Source organism: Mixophyes fleayi, chromosome 10 (assembly GCF_038048845.1).
Source record: "Mixophyes fleayi isolate aMixFle1 chromosome 10, aMixFle1.hap1, whole genome shotgun sequence".
Taxonomy (NCBI): Eukaryota; Metazoa; Chordata; class Amphibia; order Anura; family Limnodynastidae; genus Mixophyes; species Mixophyes fleayi.
The window spans coordinates 41031046-41053688 of NC_134411.1; the positions used below are offsets into that span (position 1 = coordinate 41031046).

A 22643-nucleotide genomic window follows, 5' to 3' on the forward strand; every position below is an offset into this window, starting at 1 on the left:
TTTGCTAATAGGGTTGTCCTAACTCTAAGTAATGTGAATTCTTATATTGGGTTATACATTCATGTGTTTTAATTTTGCATTTATTTGTAATTTTAATACAGATGGGGAATGTTTTGATGAAGCTCTTCCAAACTTCAAATAAAGTTTTGGACTCTGGGTTCTTTGTGAAGTGTTTTCAGCCACCTCATCTTAAAAATAAGTTTGTTTTTTTAATAGTGTGGTGGCCGGCTGGGATAGATATAGTTTAGAATTAATATTTTTGCTCCTGCTGAAATAATAACAGCATTCTACTAACTTATGTGAACTCTTCTATGTTGGGAATCTCAAGAATGGCCCAGTCTGGTGAAAGGGGTACAAAGTTTTAATCGGTGTATAACTGCATAGTTGACTTGGATCCAGAATGTTTTTATTGTTGAGCAGCCCTACGGACAGTGATAAGAAGATGCATCCCTACAATTCAGTTAAATGGCTTCAAGAAGGGGATAAATAGCCTCTGTAAAATATCTTAATGCATTTCCTAGTACACACTATCTGGTAGGGTTTAAACATTACTTTTTGTAATCATGTATGTTATTCAGCTCAGTAATCCAATCTTTGTATATATAATAATTTCAAGTAGTGACTTTACTTGCTCTTTCAATACTCTCATTTCTCCTCCAAGATACCAGATTTATAGTAAATCAGAACAAGAGCCGATTTATTTTTTTTTAACTTTTTTTTTGCCAGATAATGTTGGAACTGAAGGCTAATCCTCTTATTAGGACCATTAAATAATTCCACAAGTTGGCAGAGATGAGAATCCTGCAATATAATCTACTTATACCCCATTTATACTGCACCAAAATCCCAGGTTTTTCCTGGGTCGAGCTAAAACGAGCTGGGTCTTGGTGCAGTATGAATGGTACAAGTGAAAAATCCCCGGTCTAAAAACCCGGGATTTATCGAGGGGTAATTCCCGGGTCGCCTGCACTATGAATGGAAAAACCCGGGTTGCACAGAAAAGGAGGGAGAGAGAGATTGATTTTCTGCCAGGATTTAAACACTGGAGCAGCATCCAGTCTTCATTTTTCAGCCAATGAAAACTGCTCTGGTGATGACTCGCAAATTGCCAGGGCACACATGTGCAGTATGAATGGGGTCAACCCGGGAAATTCCCAGGTCCGAGGTGCAGTATGAATGGTGTTTCTGAGCTGGGACGCTCCGAGCACCTGCAAAAACCCGGGATATTGCAGGGGCGGCAGTATGAAAGTGGTATAATTTAGCTGTATTTATATGATATACTATTATATAATAAAATGCTTGTTCTGATTACCTACAAAATTAACTACTGGTATTTTTCCACTAGCTTGAATTACAACTAACGCCACCCTCAGAATGATCACGCGTTTCAGAATTCTGTCCTTGCTCTCAAAGACTATGAAGTTATGGCTGAATAATATGGAGTATCCCTTCATTGAAGGATTTATCATTGTTGAAGCTCTCAGGTTATTTTCTGAATTTCTTCTTAAATCTTCACTTACAATGATTTTTCACTTGGATACTTTTACACAATTAGTGCCACCTCAGGGAACTTTAATAAAATATAGTCGGCTGGTTCACCAGAGTACAAAAGTATTAAATGTGTACTTTTTTTTAACCAGGTCTTACACAAATCCATAAGATTAAAGTTGGGGGGAGGATCAAGAACACAAATGTATAAGTGTGCTGGTACCATATGTGACCTTTTGTGGCAACCTTTATCTGTATGACAACATCATTCATTGCTACTTGTGTGTCACAATGACTAAAGTGGTTTTAGGTAATGTGTTAGGGAATTCACTTTGTTGTCCACTTGGAGACCCTTTACTGTGAAGCATCCTACCCTACACACCATAGAATGAATTGACATTCATCATACCATGGCTATTCATAGACTAAACTTTGTGAAACATAGGTCTACAGTGCAAAATGGCAAACTGAAAGGACAAAGATGGTATTGAAGTGGTCTGCTCAATATGAAATATTCATTTCTGATTGATTTATCCCCCTACTTGTGGATCTATTGTTAAATGAATCTCAAAACCACTTACAGATCAAAATTGCACTGTAATCTATATAGTGATATGTAACCTTCCCTGCAATATTAAACTTTGCCTCTTGAACAGTGGAGCTCAGCCACCACTCTTAGAAATCAACAGACCAAAGTCAATTTCTTTGCCCATTGTGACAACAGTCATTGAAAATACACCTGTTCAGAAAAGCCTACCAATTATCCACTTAACCAAGTAGTATACCTCACCATCTATCTCTCCCACTCTTGCCCTCAGATCCCCTTACATTAGTGTACCATGTGTCAGTTTGTCTAAGGTTTTTGACTGTAAACTAGTGAGAAGAGGTCCATTCCCTATAACTTTTGCTCACCAGTAACACTGCACACCACCTTCATGTTTAGGTTCTCTTCCCATTTACTCCACTCTATTGTCTTTGCACCTTTTGGCAACTCTAAAGGGCATATTCAATTCTTCCGTTCCTGCGCAGCGTAAAAACTATTCTGTATTAACTTTTTCCACGCATTAACATAACGGTAATAATGCAGACTGCAAGATTCTGTGTTTGCCGAGAATTGAATATGCCCCTAAAGGTGTTAGTTGTGCCCATGCTAATACGCACAGGTTTCAGCCTGCACTGAATATACCTCTTGCACTCCTGTAGCTGTATGGTGGAGTTTTGTTTAGTGCAGTGTATTCCAAATTTTCAATTCAAGGCACCCTTGGGGTCTCAAATTTTTTCAAGGCACCCCTAAGCCAAAATAGTTACCAAGTAGTCCCCTGCCTTGCTTACCACTGGCCAAGGCACCTGTGAGATTTCCAAGGCACCCCAGGTGCAGTTTGGGAACCACTGGTTTAGTGTATTGTATAACAAGTACAGTCTTGATTTTCCTCTGTATGGTGCTGCAGACCTCATGTTGTGCTAAAAACTATAACTGCTGGTGCAATTACCATGTTGGGGGTTTGTTATGGAGCATCCACTTACTCTGAAGTGTTCTTATCATGTACATGTATTCTTTAACCACCCACAACTCAGCAAATGGATACATTTTGTCTGTTTTTTCCTGGATTGAAAAACCTGTGGATCCCTCTGGGTTCAGCACAATGTTTTAAACTATAGGTTTTATTTATCAAACATGCACATAACATTTTCCAATCAAAATTAAGCTACTGCATGTTCCCATTTGTGTAGCACCTACCTACTGTCACCATATAGAAAGCTTTACTGTCTAGGGAAGTAGTAATCCACCCACCCCAGTGCTGTTAATCTGACTATGCTGTAGCTACTGGAGTTTATACAAAATTAGACCAGCAGTTATCAAGGATTTTAGCCTTTGGGACAGTTACTGGCAGAGATGTCATATAATATATAAAACCACAAGTCTAAGGTACAGGAACAGCAGTATTATTAACAAATGCCTGAAAGTATTGTATTGATGTTCATACAACAGTAATGTTACAGCATAAAATAGTATGAGTGTTGAAAGAACCTGTGTGCACTAACCAAACGGATACCTTGTTTAACCATTTGACTAATTAGAATGCTTGGCCATTTTAACAATCATAAAATTCTCTTAAAGACTGATTCCAGAAATGCTTCTGTTTAGTATAGAAGAGTTTGTCAGATTGTAGAAACACACTGAAGTGCTTGATGCAAATTAGCTTTTGAAAGAACCACAAAACTTCACTATTAGTAGCTTTATTGTGTTGCCAGTTACATAATGTTCTTGTTCTACAAAGCTCACAACCAAATTCAGAAAAGATTAAAGGCTAATTTTAAGCCTCACGAGACAGGTTCATGTGGAATAAGCCCTCATCTTCACCATTGAAGGCTCTGGTGTGCATCACAAGCTCACATGTCTGACCAGGTCACCCCTGGGCTGATCCATATTTGGCAATCTCCAAATGCTGTAGTCATTGAAGTCAGTTGGATGCTGCAAGGAAGATCACAACGGAATTCATGTTTGAAGACTGAACACATGTCTACATAGAGGTAAAGATTTTCAGGGGGTTACAGTAATAAAGCTTTCCAAAGAAGCTTCCTCAGAAACTATACCAGCTCAGAAGATACCACTCAGTCATAGACATCAGACTGGGGCGGTAGTATAATCATCACAGCTCAGGATGAGGTCTCTTACAATTAGAGAACCAGTATAGAGTTACAGGTCATATGGCATAGACCATTTTTCAGCCACTACACAGATCTATTTTAAGACATTTGGTAAAGTCTCACCTGCATTTCTTGCGTGTTGACTTCATACAAGCTGGGGGTAGAATAAAAAATATATATTAAAAAAAAAAGTCCCACAAAACAGGTTTGTTGCTGTGCCTAGAGGGGATCTCATCAGGATAGCGACGATCCTTGTCACAGCCAACACAAGTGCCAGCTCAGGGTATAGTGGATGATTCATCACTGAAGTCCCCTTTAAAGTTACATAATCTACATTTCCACACTATAGAAACTGGTAAAATGCACCTACACAATTCAAACAAAAACTGGCTTTAGAAACCACAGAATGTTAAGCTCATGTTCATATGCATTAGACCCATTTTAAATATCACTTTCTATAGCAGACTAGACAAATACCTACCATAATTTTACAATCCTGATCTTTACGTGTCTGTGCCCTAGAAGAAATGGATATGCATCAGTACAGACATCCATAGGTCTCCCAAAATATACAATAGTTTCTCTTCCTGCCATACACTCAACCCTCCAAACCATCAGTAATAAGATTTCTCATCAGAGCTATTCAGACGAACGAGATTCCATAAGATAAATTCATCATGTCAGTGGGAGGGCAGAATTAAGAGGGAAAGTTTTATGCAACTCACCTTTGACACCCTTCAGTGTAGATCCAAGATAAACAGGAATGTGATGGTTTAAGGATCACAAGTCATCTATGAATATCCTGCAAATAAATATACTAGTTAGAACCCGAGAGAAAGAAAGAGCTCTAGAACCAAGAACAGCTTCTGCTCAGGAGTTCTATGCTTTTCATTGTTCTTTCAAAGTGAGCTAGTTTGACTCATCATTGCAGATCAAAGCAAAGTACAAAGGCCTCAAATACTATGGTACCTACCTGGATGTAGAGGTGACTTTACATGCTGTGCAAAAACACCTGCAGGAATAGGAGAGATATTTAGGACAGAGCAGAACATTATTGTAGCTATGGATATAACTGCACAGTCAGAACCTCAGAATATACCACTCAGTCACGAATCATCAGACTGGGGCGGTAAACAAATCATCACTAGTTCTGAACAAACACATGCTTTTTTTTATAAGGAGAAAAAAAGATTTAATCATCTCACTTTACCTGGTATATTGTCCAGATTTCCATTGTGCCTGTGAAAAAGATTACATTTTAGTATAGACTATGGCTACAAAATCATGCTCATTTGTAATAGTGTGTTCATTTTGAAGTTTATAGTCATTTTTGCCATCTCTCTGGCACTGAAACAGAAGTACTGGATTCACTGTGCCACTAAGGTTTCCCATTCAGTGCAGTTTGATAAGGTGGAATAGAAAGGCTGGTGCACATATCAGTTAAGTGGTGCACTTAATACAGACAGATGCCCTGTCAGACTGTTCCTGCTGGAACATGTCGTCTTTCTTTCCCTACTGAAGGTACCAGTGGGTTCACCTTTACAGGCTCTGGCACCATACAGCAAGTAAGACATGTGGGTTGATCATCATTAGGGCAAGAGGCTACAGAGGTGAAGAGCTGTGGCCTGAGTCTTGTGGATAAGTACTAGACTACTTACCATTGTCAATTTGCCGACTGCCTCCTCAGCCTCTGCCACGTTTCACCTTGAAGACAAATTACTATTAGCTTTAGAAGAATAAAGACACATTGTACATGTTGTATGTCATGCTCCATCAGAACTCCACCATGCTATGAGTATTCTTCAAGGAGTATCAGACGAACGAGACTTCAGAATTCCTGCTCCAAATGATGACCTAATGAACTTGTTGGAAGTATTGTCTTCCAGCCCATCTGCTTTGTAACAACCATGTTTTTGGCATTTTTAATACTTTAGGTGTTGTACACCCAAGTAGGACAATGAACCCTTCATTAATATATCCTGTGACTGCCTGGCTGCACATATTCATGCTAGAAAGGGAAGTTTAGTGGGCAGCAAAACGTTTAACAATGCTCCTTCAGGTGGCCTGTGCTGCCCGCACAGTAACCAATAGCAAAGTTAAAGCAGCTACTGCCCAGATTCTAGCCGTTCACCCCAGCCAGAAGGACAGGTCAAAGATTAGATGCAAATAGCAAGTTTTGCCTACAATTTGTTTAAGTTGCAGGACACTTACCATATAATGAGTATTGTTTCCAACATGCTTTGAATGGGATTGACGAACACCCTAGAAAGAGAAGCTGGTTACTGTCAAGTCTCTAGAACATAGTGAATGCTTAGAAAGTGCAGCCTATTATCTCAGAGTATAAATTAGCATCACTACTAAATCAGACATATGCTTGTCTGTTATTGATCATCATTGATGGAGGCACAAAGGCTACATATGGTGCATCAGATTATTACTCACCTGCATCTTTAGTAGTTAGCCACAGTCTTTGAAGACCACAGGTTGAGATCCTAGAACATTTAAATTAGTATATGGCAAGAAGACATCTTAGCCATTTACCATTTTGGTAGGTTTGTGTACTATAGGCTATAAACTGACAAATTAAACCATAAAAAGCTGCAATACATTTAGAGCAGGTTGACAGAATATGCTCGTAAACTGGGGGACATTTATAAGTATATACAAGGGAAAGAGAAGGGAAATGTGGGGAAAGGATAAAGGCTCCACACAAGGTAATTACCAACCTCCCTATCAAACCAAACTAAATTGTGTATATCGTGAGTTGGTGCCCAGGGCAAAACTCATTATATAAATCCAAAAGAAAAAGATATGACCAAATAAGCACTCCAGGTATGAACAAATGGTTACATTAACACATTAAGTTCTATTAATATTTGTTAAAAATATTAGTGAACAAACAACCAGGATGAAAAAAGGCGAAATATTAAAAATAAAGTATTGAATAAAGAAATTTTAAAATATAACAACCCGGTGGTAGGGCTGACCTAGCATATATAATGTCATGCAGGCCTGAATAAACTAGTGAAAGTATCCCATTATTGAATTGTACATGCAGGTGAGGTAGCCTGAATCATAGATGGTGAAAAATTGCCTAAATAAGCAGAAGGCTGCCAACAAGTAGTCCCTAAAATGTCGTTGGTGTATTCATAAGATTCAAGGTATCTCTTTTGATTACCCTTGACTATTATACACAAGGTAACAATGTTGCACTTATTAAGTAGCCTGTGATTCTATTGCACAAGAACGGACTCTAGGTGGCAGCAATGGATAATATATTATAAATCTTACCTATGATAAAGATACTTTAAAAGGGTATGTTGTGTGAAGTAGGATAGATGCCCAAATATATTGAACACCGATATCCAGTAGTGTTATATAGTATATATTGCATAGACAGTGTATAGTTAGCATCTGCTCTCACATCGCTATCTGCTTGTACATCGGGTCACTGCTATTCAGAGATTTTGACTGATCAGTGCCTAAATAGATAGGCGCACTCCGCTCGTAATATACAACAACTATATTACACTCGCCCCTCCCAGCAGTCAATGACAGGTCTGATAAACTTATAAAAATCATGAATAATCATCAATATCTATGTTACCATGAAAAACATTACAAGACTGACACCATTCTACAAAACATTTGCTCCCATGTATCACTTTATAAATGTCCCTTCATTTTAAAATGCAAGGCCTAAGGTTTGCCTAGGGCTCCAACCATAGATATTATGCAAGGATTGATTAGTGCAGTTTTGAGGTATTCTGGCTCACAGCAGAGTTTGAGATTTCCATCACCCAGACACCTGTGGTGCACTATGGAAACTGAGGGTGTAATTATGCACAATAGTGGGTATGACTATGCAACAGACAAAGATAGTCAGCAAGGTTTACTATAGAAACAGGCACCAGTCTCACCTGCTCTGTAACAGGTATGTGCCACTGTAAGAATGACTTATGCTCTTGAAAATGAGGAGTTAATCATATGTTGTCAGAGTCCCATATCTTATTCAGAGCCCTCCTGAATCAGCACATACTGAAATCCCTTTGCACTGTATTCTTTTAATAGATCTGGTAATAAACCTGATTGAACAGGATATTACAGTCCAGTGGACCAGCATATAGTACAAATATACAGCCCAATTACATAATTTAGCCCAGTTGAACTTCATATAATACATAACAGACAAGCATACAACACAGCCCCAGTTTTTCAGAATACACAACCCCAAGTCACCCCTCTTCTCAAACTGGCACAGGTTTAGAGATGCAGGTGACAGGGAGATCTGTGGTGGCATTACTTTGAATGGCTACAGATTGGAATGTGATGACCGATGGATGAGGCCAGACATGAAACAAACCATCTTGAGACTGGTCTATGCGTCACTTGGCTCCCGGGTGTTTATTTCTCATTTACGTTGTCAGTGTGAATGCTGCCATTTTTCAGTGTCAATTGCACTGCTGCCATTTTATTAAGTCTGCATGGTTACATATAGGAATGTCATCTGTCTGGCTGCAATACATGTCACAGAGTGTAAACGTCGATATTTCCTGCAGGTCAGCCCTGCTAGGTTTCTACTGGGTTTTTTGTCTCTTAATGGTGTCTGCATATTAGTCATCAGCAATATGACTACCACTAAATTAGATGTGTAGCTGTAGAGCAGGGGTGGCCAAGAGCCAAAAAATATCTATAGGTCCTGCAAAGAGCCAACTTTACCTTTTATGTGTCCATATACATATATCCACTATAAACATGCACAAACATACAATACACACATACATTGAAAATATAACTATTTACAATATCTTGCTAAACAAAAAAACACAAGATATCAGACAATATTTAGAATCACAAAATCCTCCCCACCTACTACTAGATCTCCCCACATGCCCATTAACTTCCCCACATGCCATCAGCTATACCCAAATCCCCCATATATGCCATCAGATCTTCCCATATGCTCCATACATGCCAGTCAACCCTCCCCACATGCCTACAGACCTACACACATTCCATCACATCTCCTTACATGCCCATCAGCCTCTTCACATGCTATCAGATGTCACATGCCACTTACTTGCCTACATAGAGGAAGCAGGAAGAGCACACTACACTGTCCTCTTCCTTCCCTGATTGGACTGTCTGACACTGACCTCTCTGCACAAGACGCAGAATGCATCTGCTCTCAGTCAGTTTAGCAGTTGAATATTTTCCAATCTACCCCAACCAGTGCCTGGACAACTATACTTCATTGATGCTGCTGGCCATAAGCCACATTTCAAAGCTCAAAGAGCCACATGTGGCTCTAGAGTCACAGGTTGGCCACCACTGGTGTAGAGCAACAATATTTCTATCATTTATATAGGATCATATTAAGCAATACTGTACAGAGTCTATGTAAACATTTTCTTTATTCGTTGATCTATGGAGCTTACACTAGGGCCCAGTTTGTCAGAAGCCAATTAACCTACCTGTATATTTTTTGGACAGTGGGAGGAAACCAGAGCAAACACAGGTAGAACAATTTCCACACAGATAGGACCCAGGTCAGAATTGAACCCATAATCCAAAAGCTGTGAGGCAGCAACACCAACCACTGTACATAGACTTATTAGTGCATAGCTTGTTGGACCACTTTATTGAAATTGCCTCCCACATGCAAAATATTGGCAGCTCTCCACTGCTGCAGGTTAGGAGGATCCCGTCAGAATTAACAATGAGTGTTAAACTATAGTTAATGCCATTTGTGTAGGAGTCTTGGGGCTCTATAATCCCACCTCTTCTTAACAGTCTTTCAGTCATCTACCCAACTACCCACCTGTCACTACCTCTCCCTCCTTCCTCCTTATGGCTCTGTTCGACCCTGTCCCCATGTCTTCATTTTGTCCGCCTTTCCCCTTAGATTGTAAGCTCCTCTGAGCAGGGTCCCCTCTCCGCTCCTCCTGTTTCCACCAAGTATTACTCTGCTCCTCAGCTACTCTTCCCACCACCTTCTTTAGCCTCCTGCCCACCCTCCTGCCTTTCATTGCTTCTTTTCTAAATCTCTTAACCTGTTGCTGCGCCCACACTTGTGGGCGCACCATGTTTCCTGCTGTACTGACTTTCCCTCATTCTTTCCTTAGCTGTACTCAGAGCTATTGTGATGCTTGTTTATTGTACTGTAATGTTATACTTTGTCCTGTCCTACTGTTTGTTCCTGTACAGCGCTGCAGACACTTGTGGCGCTTAAAAATAAAAAATTAATAAAAAGTACATGCCCTTTTCTTCATCTGGAGCTTAAGTGGTCACATTCTGTTAAGAGGCAGAATATTTATAAGAATGCAGTATTAGCACTTACTCAGATAATGCCATGTGGTTATGTTCTACATCAACATATTCTGTAATGCTGGTTACAAGCTAAACACATTATAACAAATTAATGTCCACTAAAAGGTGAACAGAACCCTGCTTGATGTGTTACAACTAGAATTCTATTTAAAATAACGTTTGCAGGAACACTGATTGCTGCTATTGATCAAGTGGCCCATTAGTTGTATTACAGTCAGCTGAACTAAATGACCACTTGCATCTGGTTTCTCCACTGCTTAGCCTGTGGTGCAGTTTGCACTTTCTTATCCATTTACGAATAGCAAAAGATCAGGAATATGAGAGTTTCATTACATCTTCTAGCATTGCAAAAGTTCCTGCACTAGCTACTCTTCATAGGCAGAGAGCTACACAAAGGGTTCATAATTTGCATATACATAACTTGTTAAAGACAGCTGACTTTCCACACAAGAAACAATACTAAAAAGTGCATTTAAGTATAAAGCAATTTTTTTAATTTTCATCTCATTTAGATGAGATGTTTCATTTTGCTTGCCTAGCATTTTATTTGGCCAAATTTCTGCATAATATAGAACAAGTCACTGTTTAACATGGACAGACAAAAGACACAGCAACTCACTGGTCAAACTTTAGCTTTAAGAGTGACGAGAGGAGGTTGTGGGAGGCTACAGAGGACATCAGGTTGTGCTTAGAATAATAAGGGTTGGGGACATGGACTCTTACCTAGCCATAGGTAGATATTAGATAAGGCATCCAGTGAGGGAGTGATCTATTAAAAGATGGATTTTGATAAAATCTCCCAGATCAGTCATTTACATGTCAATTACTAATTTACATGGTCTTTTAAAAGGAAAATTGACATGTAAATTTCTGCATTGGGAACTGTAGAGCTGGGGGAATTTGGTAAAGAGTAAATTTGCAAGAACCTTGAAAGTCAAGGACATTAGTCTTGGGAAACATTAAGTTATTGAAGCCAAATATCACTAATTTAAGTACAACTTACATCAATGTAGATCATTTTCAGATCCAAATATTATTCTAAAACCATTCCAGAAAGTTGTACCCTCTATAGACAGAACCACAATTACAGCACTAGGTAATAATAGTGTTCTCTAACCATGTTTCAGCACAGCACATATACAGCATTCATGACCACTCACCTGACTCCATTCTCCACAGCCAGCAATTAACCAGCAGTATTTAGAGCATAATGGAATCATTACCTCTGCTCCCTCCAACCAGCTGGACATAGCGAACTAAAGAGAAGGAACAGATAGGAACTTTATAGGTGTCAGTGGAAGCTGATTCGTTATAGCTTTGGTACTGAAGGGAAGGGCAATATACCCCAATGCATATAACTCCACCCAAAGACTAGAAATGTAGTTGTAAGTGGAGTTGGGTAAGATAAATAAAACCAGTTTATTTTCCTCTCTTCTGGCTGGTCTCCAGAAGGCTGTAATGGTCCAAGTCCCCTTTCCTGCAACAACGGGTGTTTTTCAAATTCCTACTAGCATTGTATGTTCCCAGCCCTTTAATCTTCTATTATTTATATTACCTGACTCCCTGACTATTTTTATTTTCATTTTGGATGGAGTTATCCTTTTATTGCTGTTAGAAAGTTCATATAAAAGTCATTGTACCATTCCACAACTGGTTAACTGTGAAAACTGATTGTTACGGTTTTGATATTAACCCCTGCATGACCCATCACAATGTGTCCTGAATTTGAAGATGTCAATTATTTCACTATGATATAATATAATAACCCAAGCTGAATTCATTTGTGTTAAAAAAAAAAAAGCCTGGATTTTTAATACATTCATTTTTTATTTGTAGGTCTTGGGGGTGTCATAATTGTGGTAATTGTATAAACGACTACCACCGATTTCTATCAACAAATCTTTCCTTCATGTTTGTGGCTTGCTCAACATAATCTTCAATTCTGGAGCAGTTTCTTCTTAATCGTCTGAACTGTCCTCCAGGAATGTTTTTATGCTGGTTAGGGTGATACTTTTATGTTTGATTTTATGATTATGGTTTTTTCTTCATTGAGCACTAAGTGACTACATGTGTGGTACCAGCTTTTTATATATGTTTTATTTGATCATATACTCTATCTGTTCTGGGATAAAATCAGAACATTTATAACATGTACTAGCATATGTGATGTATTCTTTTGAACACTAGAACATACTAACAGCAGAGCGCCAGAACCTTCTCTTTTTTTCTATATTTTTATAGCATAGGGAGGGACACCCTGTATTCTCTTGAACAGCATTGCAAACACTCATTCCATTTTTCAGTAGCGCATTTAGATGTTATCTGTTTCTCTGGCTCCATGAGTAAAGAGACCCAGAGCTGGACCTTTAGGTTCTGTGCTCAACCTGCATCTACAGATGTACTGTCAAGGGGGGAAAGGGCCCAGGTCAGTAGTGGCCATAACCTGACTATGGTAAATGGTTATAGGGATACATGGTTATAGGAGAGAATTTGTCTCCTGGCCTAGTAGACCCTCCCTATTTGTTTCAGTAACCTGTCTGTTGGCCTAGGGCAGGATGTTTGGCTTACAGACAGGGTGCACAGCCAGTGAGGGCAGGTGGCTTATCCTTCTGGTGACCCTGCTGACTCCGCTCCTGATCTTCCTCTCCGCCTCTCTCCTTCCTCTCTCTATTTACTCTTAGTTTCTCATTTTAAGTTTCCTCCCCTTCCCACCTCTCTATGTGGGCCATCCGCCACTCCACTCTTCGACACATATGATCGTGCAAGAAGCAGATATAGAAGCCTCTCCGAGCACTCAAGCTCTGTAGATCAGGTAGGTGTGGAGGTGTATTAATGTAATGTGCATGGTGGAGGGTATGTCTATAATTTAGATGGGGTATTACTCTGTGTGGGAGAGGGGGGATGGTATTTATATAATGTGGGAGTTGGTGGGGCTAGTAATACAATGTGGGACTAACAATGTAATTTAGATAAGGGCATTAATGTAATATAGTGGGGAGTATTATTGTTATGTGAGTGCTATTCATGTAATGTATCAGCAAGTGGGAACTATTAATTTAATAATGAGTTTCTGTTTATTAAATGTGGAGGCTATTAATGTAATGTGAAGTTGATCGGGTATTTTAATATATTGTAAGGGGTAATAATACAATCTGTGGTATTTATATTAAATGTGGAGGCGAATAATTTAATGACAAGTTGGAGATCTTTTCATGAAATGTGGGTACTAATGATTTAATGTTGGAGCTGGTTGGGGAGACGGAGGCCTACGATATTCAGTCGCCACTCGGCTTTCTAGGGAGGGAATTGTATATGTTTCTCTTCCAAAGTGGGACGCAACTTTCCAGAATCTAGCGACGAAGCAAAAGAGTTAAGACACCAGCAGTAGCAGGTATTGAAAGCTGTAAGACAGGACCCAGTGGAGGCAGGGTCAATGTGCTGCACTGCACTACACATCGCATGCTGCTGCTCTATGTGGGCAGTCTGTGCAGAGTACCAGTGACATCATCAGTTGGAGTCACTAGCGCTCTACATCAAGTTCCTTCCCACATGGAGAAGCAGAGGTGGGAGCTGCTGCAAAGACCAGATTCTTCCTCCAGCAGAAACCACAGCATTTAGGAACCTGGAACGAGGGTTTGGGTCACTCGTGATAAGGGGAGAATGGTGGCAGAGCAAATGTTACCGTGCATGAGTGGGCAGAGCTTATGGCACATATGCCCTCCCCATTCTCCCCTTGTCACATATTTTCACCCACCATTCTTCCCTTGTCTCATATGAGGATAGAGGGACTACTTTGCACACATACCCACTAACTTCCTAAACTGCGTCTCTGATTATTATTATTATTATTATCATTTGTTAGGCGCCACAAGGGTTCCGCAGCGCCGCACATAGTACAAACAGTAGACTATACAGGGTATAACAGTACAGAACAATAAACAAAAGTACCAATACTTCAGAAACTCCAGGCAGGCAGATGCAATAGACACGAAGCAGAAGAACGGGTAAGGAGACAGGAGGGAAGAGGGCCCTGCTCATACGAGCTTACATCCTAAGGGAGGGTTAAACAGACCAGGCACAAGAGGAGCCAGTTGAGGGAATGGGAGAGAGGGGAGAATGAGTGGAGGAGATGGGGGTTAAGTGGATGGTTGGTAGGCTTTGAGAAAGAGGTGAGTTTTGAGTGCACGTTTAAAGGAGCACAGAGTAGGAGAGAGGCGGATGATCAGAATGACCATCAAGGATGATGGCAGAATTGCAGCAGCAGATTTATTTTGTTGGTCTATAACAGGTTCACAATTTGTGCCCTGGGACTGTATGTTTGGTTCCTTGATTCTCAGATATAATATAAATTTTACTGTGAACTGTTTCTTTCGTGCTTGTAGCACAAAGACACATGGACACTTGGGGTCCTAGCTGAGAAGCACTGATCTATTGGATGTAGTGGAGTTGAGTTGGGCCATGGAGTACTGCGGTGATGAAGTGTGGGTGTTGGGCTTACACAATTGCAGTGACTTATGGCCTGGTTAAAAACACCTTAACCACTTTATAATTGTTTTTAATTTGCTTTTTTACACTATTCATAGGCTATTTCAAGATTTTCCTGCAAAAAAATAAAATTGTGTTGGTTTTCATAGAACTAAGGTGTACAGAAAACATCTTTATATATCTACAACTCTAGCTGTGGAAATCCAGGTAAGAACCTCATTGCACATTCAGACATGGGAATAAAAGGATGATAAAAGATGATACCCTACAATGTAGAAAGGTAACCAGAATATGACTCTATATTTAAAGCAGGTTACCAGAATTAGACATTTCTCATGATAGGGCTCCATATAAGTCATCAGTGTTAGGACTCTGTTCTTATTCTATATCAGGCCTGCAGTACCTCTGTGTCACCAGGTGCTGCTGTTATTATCATTTATTTCTAAGGCGCCACAAGATTTCCGCAGCGCCGTACAGATTACAAACAGAAAGTAGACCATACAAGGTTTAACAGCACAGAACAATAAACAAGTACTATTAAGACTTCAAAAGCTCCAAGCAAAGCCAGTACCAGTGTAACTGGAGCAGAAGAAATAAGTATTGAGACAGCAGGCAAGTGGGACATCCTCATACGAACTTACAACCTAAAGGGAGTGAAAACAGACAAAAGGCACAATGAGGAATCGGGGGACGGGATCAAGCACTTTCTTCCTTGTTCATGCATATTACCTCTTATCCATTTATGTTCAGGGGCTGTTTATTTCTATCCAGCCACAACCATAGTCTGTTAAACCTGGGCTGTGTTCTAATTATAACCTGCTACTCCTGGATTGTGTTGGTTTATTGCATTGATCCTTCATGTTCTACCACAATGTGTTTGTGCTTCAATAAGCTGGTATTACCTTCACCTATTGTGGACTACGTTGTATCATTACAAGCACCCAGTTAATAACAACAATCAGAATGGACTTTGCACAGTATATTGATCATACTTGCCCACCTTTTTTAAGTTAATTTCGGGAGATCTCAGGCAGGGGGGGGGGCGTGGTTGGAGGACGGGAGGGGTGGGGCGCGGTAATTTGCGTCATTTTGGTTCCGCCCCGTGACAAAATGACGTTTTTGTCCCGGAGGGCGGGGCCAAAATGATGCGATTCACCGCGAATCGAGTCATTTTGAGGAGCAAGATGCCATATGCGGGATATTTGCCTGCTTGCCCGGGAGACCTACCCGAATTTTGGGAGTCTCCCGGACATTCCGGGAGAGTTGCCAAGTATGATAGTGGTCATCATATGATGGGACTCCTCATTCTATACTAGTTAAATTGAGATGTGCTATATTTTGATATAGCTCTTTGAATTTGCATTTTTCACCCTATAAATTTTACTGACTGTGTAAAACTAAACCCACAAACCATATTTTGGTGTACTATAAACTGTCTGATTGCCATTTTCAGCTTCAAGCTTGATAGGGCCTTAATCCAGTGTGGACTCCCTTTTATTGGTATGATGGAAATGCACATTTTTTTGCTTAAATCTATGATGATCTGGAGTTTTTACATTGAGTCATTGATGATGTCGGTGCTCTGTCAGGGGCCTATTCTCGCTTCTATTTAAACTCCTAGGAGGAAACTTAATTTGTTGATTAAAAAAAAAAATCTACTAAAGTCCTACTCCTGTGACAACGTCCTTTACAGGAAATATTTAGTCATTCACATCAGTCCCTGCCCCAGCGGAAATTATAATCTATATTACCTAAAAAATCCCACAGCACACCTTAGCTTTTGCTAATAGGGTTGTCCTAACTCTAAGTAATGTGAATTCTTATATTGGGTTATACATTCATGTGTTTTAATTTTGCATTTATTTGTAATTTTAATACAGATGGGGAATGTTTTGATGAAGCTCTTCCAAACTTCAAATAAAGTTTTGGACTCTGGGTTCTTTGTGAAGTGTTTTCAGCCACCTCATCTTAAAAATAAGTTTGTTTTTTTAATAGTGTGGTGGCCGGCTGGGATAGATATAGTTTAGAATTAATATTTTTGCTCCTGCTGAAATAATAACAGCATTCTACTAACTTATGTGAACTCTTCTATGTTGGGAATCTCAAGAATGGCCCAGTCTGGTGAAAGGGGTACAAAGTTTTAATCGGTGTATAACTGCATAGTTGACTTGGATCCAGAATGTTTTTATTGTTGAGCAGCCCTACGGACAGTGATAAGAAGATGCATCCCTACAATTCAGTTAAATGGCTTCAAGAAGGGGATAAATAGCCTCTGTAAAATATCTTAATGCATTTCCTAGTACACACTATCTGGTAGGGTTTAAACATTACTTTTTGTAATCATGTATGTTATTCAGCTCAGTAATCCAATCTTTGTATATATAATAATTTCAAGTAGTGACTTTACTTGCTCTTTCAATACTCTCATTTCTCCTCCAAGATACCAGATTTATAGTAAATCAGAACAAGAGCCGATTTATTTTTTTTTAACTTTTTTTTTGCCAGATAATGTTGGAACTGAAGGCTAATCCTCTTATTAGGACCATTAAATAATTCCACAAGTTGGCAGAGATGAGAATCCTGCAATATAATCTACTTATACCCCATTTATACTGCACCAAAATCCCAGGTTTTTCCTGGGTCGAGCTAAAACGAGCTGGGTCTTGGTGCAGTATGAATGGTACAAGTGAAAAATCCCCGGTCTAAAAACCCGGGATTTATCGAGGGGTAATTCCCGGGTCGCCTGCACTATGAATGGAAAAACCCGGGTTGCACAGAAAAGGAGGGAGAGAGAGATTGATTTTCTGCCAGGATTTAAACACTGGAGCAGCATCCAGTCTTCATTTTTCAGCCAATGAAAACTGCTCTGGTGATGACTCGCAAATTGCCAGGGCACACATGTGCAGTATGAATGGGGTCAACCCGGGAAATTCCCAGGTCCGAGGTGCAGTATGAATGGTGTTTCTGAGCTGGGACGCTCCGAGCACCTGCAAAAACCCGGGATATTGCAGGGGCGGCAGTATGAAAGTGGTATAATTTAGCTGTATTTATATGATATACTATTATATAATAAAATGCTTGTTCTGATTACCTACAAAATTAACTACTGGTATTTTTCCACTAGCTTGAATTACAACTAACGCCACCCTCAGAATGATCACGCGTTTCAGAATTCTGTCCTTGCTCTCAAAGACTATGAAGTTATGGCTGAATAATATGGAGTATCCCTTCATTGAAGGATTTATCATTGTTGAAGCTCTCAGGTTATTTTCTGAATTTCTTCTTAAATCTTCACTTACAATGATTTTTCACTTGGATACTTTTACACAATTAGTGCCACCTCAGGGAACTTTAATAAAATATAGTCGGCTGGTTCACCAGAGTACAAAAGTATTAAATGTGTACTTTTTTTTAACCAGGTCTTACACAAATCCATAAGATTAAAGTTGGGGGGAGGATCAAGAACACAAATGTATAAGTGTGCTGGTACCATATGTGACCTTTTGTGGCAACCTTTATCTGTATGACAACATCATTCATTGCTACTTGTGTGTCACAATGACGAAAGTGGTTTTAGGTAATGTGTTAGGGAATTCACTTTGTTGTCCACTTGGAGACCCTTTACTGTGAAGCATCCTACCCTACACACCATAGAATGAATTGACATTCATCATACCATGGCTATTCATAGACTAAACTTTGTGAAACATAGGTCTACAGTGCAAAATGGCAAACTGAAAGGACAAAGATGGTATTGAAGTGGTCTGCTCAATATGAAATATTCATTTCTGATTGATTTATCCCCCTACTTGTGGATCTATTGTTAAATGAATCTCAAAACCACTTACAGATCAAAATTGCACTGTAATCTATATAGTGATATGTAACCTTCCCTGCAATATTAAACTTTGCCTCTTGAACAGTGGAGCTCAGCCACCACTCTTAGAAATCAACAGACCAAAGTCAATTTCTTTGCCCATTGTGACAACAGTCATTGAAAATACACCTGTTCAGAAAAGCCTACCAATTATCCACTTAACCAAGTAGTATACCTCACCATCTATCTCTCCCACTCTTGCCCTCAGATCCCCTTACATTAGTGTACCATGTGTCAGTTTGTCTAAGGTTTTTGACTGTAAACTAGTGAGAAGAGGTCCATTCCCTATAACTTTTGCTCACCAGTAACACTGCACACCACCTTCATGTGTAGGTTCTCTTCCCATTTACTCCACTCTATTGTCTTTGCACCTTTTGGCAACTCTAAAGGGCATATTCAATTCTTCCGTTCCTGCGCAGCGTAAAAACTATTCTGTATTAACTTTTTCCACGCATTAACATAACGGTAATAATGCAGACTGCAAGATTCTGTGTTTGCCGAGAATTGAATATGCCCCTAAAGGTGTTAGTTGTGCCCATGCTAATACGCACAGGTTTCAGCCTGCACTGAATATACCTCTTGCACTCCTGTAGCTGTATGGTGGAGTTTTGTTTAGTGCAGTGTATTCCAAATTTTCAATTCAAGGCACCCTTGGGGTCTCAAATTTTTTCAAGGCACCCCTAAGCCAAAATAGTTACCAAGTAGTCCCCTGCCTTGCTTACCACTGGCCAAGGCACCTGTGAGATTTCCAAGGCACCCCAGGTGCAGTTTGGGAACCACTGGTTTAGTGTATTGTATAACAAGTACAGTCTTGATTTTCCTCTGTATGGTGCTGCAGACCTCATGTTGTGCTAAAAACTATAACTGCTGGTGCAATTACCATGTTGGGGGTTTGTTATGGAGCATCCACTTACTCTGAAGTGTTCTTATCATGTACATGTATTCTTTAACCACCCACAACTCAGCAAATGGATACATTTTGTCTGTTTTTTCCTGGATTGAAAAACCTGTGGATCCCTCTGGGTTCAGCACAATGTTTTAAACTATAGGTTTTATTTATCAAACATGCACATAACATTTTCCAATCAAAATTAAGCTACTGCATGTTCCCATTTGTGTAGCACCTACCTACTGTCACCATATAGAAAGCTTTACTGTCTAGGGAAGTAGTAATCCACCCACCCCAGTGCTGTTAATCTGACTATGCTGTAGCTACTGGAGTTTATACAAAATTAGACCAGCAGTTATCAAGGATTTTAGCCTTTGGGACAGTTACTGGCAGAGATGTCATATAATATATAAAACCACAAGTCTAAGGTACAGGAACAGCAGTATTATTAACAAATGCCTGAAAGTATTGTATTGATGTTCATACAACAGTAATGTTACAGCATAAAATAGTATGAGTGTTGAAAGAACCTGTGTGCACTAACCAAACGGATACCTTGTTTAACCATTTGACTAATTAGAATGCTTGGCCATTTTAACAATCATAAAATTCTCTTAAAGACTGATTCCAGAAATGCTTCTGTTTAGTATAGAAGAGTTTGTCAGATTGTAGAAACACACTGAAGTGCTTGATGCAAATTAGCTTTTGAAAGAACCACAAAACTTCACTATTAGTAGCTTTATTGTGTTGCCAGTTACATAATGTTCTTGTTCTACAAAGCTCACAACCAAATTCAGAAAAGATTAAAGGCTAATTTTAAGCCTCACGAGACAGGTTCATGTGGAATAAGCCCTCATCTTCACCATTGAAGGCTCTGGTGTGCATCACAAGCTCACATGTCTGACCAGGTCACCCCTGGGCTGATCCATATTTGGCAATCTCCAAATGCTGTAGTCATTGAAGTCAGTTGGATGCTGCAAGGAAGATCACAACGGAATTCATGTTTGAAGACTGAACACATGTCTACATAGAGGTAAAGATTTTCAGGGGGTTACAGTAATAAAGCTTTCCAAAGAAGCTTCCTCAGAAACTATACCAGCTCAGAAGATACCACTCAGTCATAGACATCAGACTGGGGCGGTAGTATAATCATCACAGCTCAGGATGAGGTCTCTTACAATTAGAGAACCAGTATAGAGTTACAGGTCATATGGCATAGACCATTTTTCAGCCACTACACAGATCTATTTTAAGACATTTGGTAAAGTCTCACCTGCATTTCTTGCGTGTTGACTTCATACAAGCTGGGGGTAGAATAAAAAATATATATTAAAAAAAAAAGTCCCACAAAACAGGTTTGTTGCTGTGCCTAGAGGGGATCTCATCAGGATAGCGACGATCCTTGTCACAGCCAACACAAGTGCCAGCTCAGGGTATAGTGGATGATTCATCACTGAAGTCCCCTTTAAAGTTACATAATCTACATTTCCACACTATAGAAACTGGTAAAATGCACCTACACAATTCAAACAAAAACTGGCTTTAGAAACCACAGAATGTTAAGCTCATGTTCATATGCATTAGACCCATTTTAAATATCACTTTCTATAGCAGACTAGACAAATACCTACCATAATTTTACAATCCTGATCTTTACGTGTCTGTGCCCTAGAAGAAATGGATATGCATCAGTACAGACATCCATAGGTCTCCCAAAATATACAATAGTTTCTCTTCCTGCCATACACTCAACCCTCCAAACCATCAGTAATAAGATTTCTCATCAGAGCTATTCAGACGAACGAGATTCCATAAGATAAATTCATCATGTCAGTGGGAGGGCAGAATTAAGAGGGAAAGTTTTATGCAACTCACCTTTGACACCCTTCAGTGTAGATCCAAGATAAACAGGAATGTGATGACTTGTGATCCTTAAACCATCTATGAATATCCTGCAAATAAATATACTAGTTAGAACCCGAGAGAAAGAAAGAGCTCTAGAACCAAGAACAGCTTCTGCTCAGGAGTTCTATGCTTTTCATTGTTCTTTCAAAGTGAGCTAGTTTGACTCATCATTGCAGATCAAAGCAAAGTACAAAGGCCTCAAATACTATGGTACCTACCTGGATGTAGAGGTGACTTTACATGCTGTGCAAAAACACCTGCAGGAATAGGAGAGATATTTAGGACAGAGCAGAACATTATTGTAGCTATGGATATAACTGCACAGTCAGAACCTCAGAATATACCACTCAGTCACGAATCATCAGACTGGGGCGGTAAACAAATCATCACTAGTTCTGAACAAACACATGCTTTTTTTTATAAGGAGAAAAAAAGATTTAATCATCTCACTTTACCTGGTATATTGTCCAGATTTCCATTGTGCCTGTGAAAAAGATTACATTTTAGTATAGACTATGGCTACAAAATCATGCTCATTTGTAATAGTGTGTTCATTTTGAAGTTTATAGTCATTTTTGCCATCTCTCTGGCACTGAAACAGAAGTACTGGATTCACTGTGCCACTAAGGTTTCCCATTCAGTGCAGTTTGATAAGGTGGAATAGAAAGGCTGGTGCACATATCAGTTAAGTGGTGCACTTAATACAGACAGATGCCCTGTCAGACTGTTCCTGCTGGAACATGTCGTCTTTCTTTCCCTACTGAAGGTACCAGTGGGTTCACCTTTACAGGCTCTGGCACCATACAGCAAGTAAGACATGTGGGTTGATCATCATTAGGGCAAGAGGCTACAGAGGTGAAGAGCTGTGGCCTGAGTCTTGTGGATAAGTACTAGACTACTTACCATTGTCAATTTGCCGACTGCCTCCTCAGCCTCTGCCACGTTTCACCTTGAAGACAAATTACTATTAGCTTTAGAAGAATAAAGACACATTGTACATGTTGTATGTCATGCTCCATC

The 22643-nt window shown here is 39.6% G+C and overlaps 2 long non-coding RNA genes and 10 other non-coding genes across 12 annotated transcripts; all 12 read right to left on the reverse strand.

Annotated features, from left to right (window-relative positions):
• Window positions 1-3812: 3812 nt before the first annotated feature.
• On the reverse strand, window positions 3813-5839 carry LOC142103461 (uncharacterized). The gene is made up of 7 exons (XR_012679361.1): window positions 5796-5839; window positions 5348-5376; window positions 5111-5149; window positions 4863-4939; window positions 4619-4655; window positions 4261-4291; window positions 3813-3961 (listed from the first exon to the last, which is right to left on the reverse strand). It is a non-coding gene; the product is annotated as an uncharacterized LOC142103461 (long non-coding RNA).
• LOC142104691 (small nucleolar RNA SNORD31) lies at window positions 4082-4150 on the reverse strand. Its single transcript, XR_012679635.1, has one exon. It is a non-coding gene; the product is annotated as a small nucleolar RNA SNORD31 (small nucleolar RNA).
• LOC142104679 (small nucleolar RNA SNORD30) lies at window positions 4747-4820 on the reverse strand. The gene has a single exon (XR_012679625.1). It is a non-coding gene; the product is annotated as a small nucleolar RNA SNORD30 (small nucleolar RNA).
• LOC142104733 (small nucleolar RNA SNORD29) lies at window positions 5003-5068 on the reverse strand. The gene has a single exon (XR_012679666.1). It is a non-coding gene; the product is annotated as a small nucleolar RNA SNORD29 (small nucleolar RNA).
• LOC142104684 (small nucleolar RNA SNORD31) lies at window positions 5220-5289 on the reverse strand. The gene has a single exon (XR_012679630.1). It is a non-coding gene; the product is annotated as a small nucleolar RNA SNORD31 (small nucleolar RNA).
• LOC142104698 (small nucleolar RNA SNORD22) lies at window positions 5606-5732 on the reverse strand. The gene has a single exon (XR_012679643.1). It is a non-coding gene; the product is annotated as a small nucleolar RNA SNORD22 (small nucleolar RNA).
• Window positions 5840-6347: 508 nt separating the features above from the next.
• On the reverse strand, window positions 6348-11712 carry LOC142103462 (uncharacterized). Its single transcript, XR_012679362.1, has 3 exons — window positions 11628-11712; window positions 6580-6629; window positions 6348-6399 (listed from the first exon to the last, which is right to left on the reverse strand). It is a non-coding gene; the product is annotated as an uncharacterized LOC142103462 (long non-coding RNA).
• A 9100-nt stretch (window positions 11713-20812) lies between these two features.
• LOC142104692 (small nucleolar RNA SNORD31) lies at window positions 20813-20881 on the reverse strand. Its single transcript, XR_012679636.1, has one exon. It is a non-coding gene; the product is annotated as a small nucleolar RNA SNORD31 (small nucleolar RNA).
• Window positions 20882-21477: 596 nt separating this feature from the next.
• On the reverse strand, window positions 21478-21551 carry LOC142104680 (small nucleolar RNA SNORD30). Its single transcript, XR_012679626.1, has one exon. It is a non-coding gene; the product is annotated as a small nucleolar RNA SNORD30 (small nucleolar RNA).
• Window positions 21552-21733: 182 nt separating this feature from the next.
• On the reverse strand, window positions 21734-21799 carry LOC142104735 (small nucleolar RNA SNORD29). The gene has a single exon (XR_012679667.1). It is a non-coding gene; the product is annotated as a small nucleolar RNA SNORD29 (small nucleolar RNA).
• A 151-nt stretch (window positions 21800-21950) lies between these two features.
• LOC142104685 (small nucleolar RNA SNORD31) lies at window positions 21951-22020 on the reverse strand. Its single transcript, XR_012679631.1, has one exon. It is a non-coding gene; the product is annotated as a small nucleolar RNA SNORD31 (small nucleolar RNA).
• A 316-nt stretch (window positions 22021-22336) lies between these two features.
• LOC142104700 (small nucleolar RNA SNORD22) lies at window positions 22337-22463 on the reverse strand. The gene has a single exon (XR_012679644.1). It is a non-coding gene; the product is annotated as a small nucleolar RNA SNORD22 (small nucleolar RNA).
• Window positions 22464-22643: the final 180 nt, after the last annotated feature.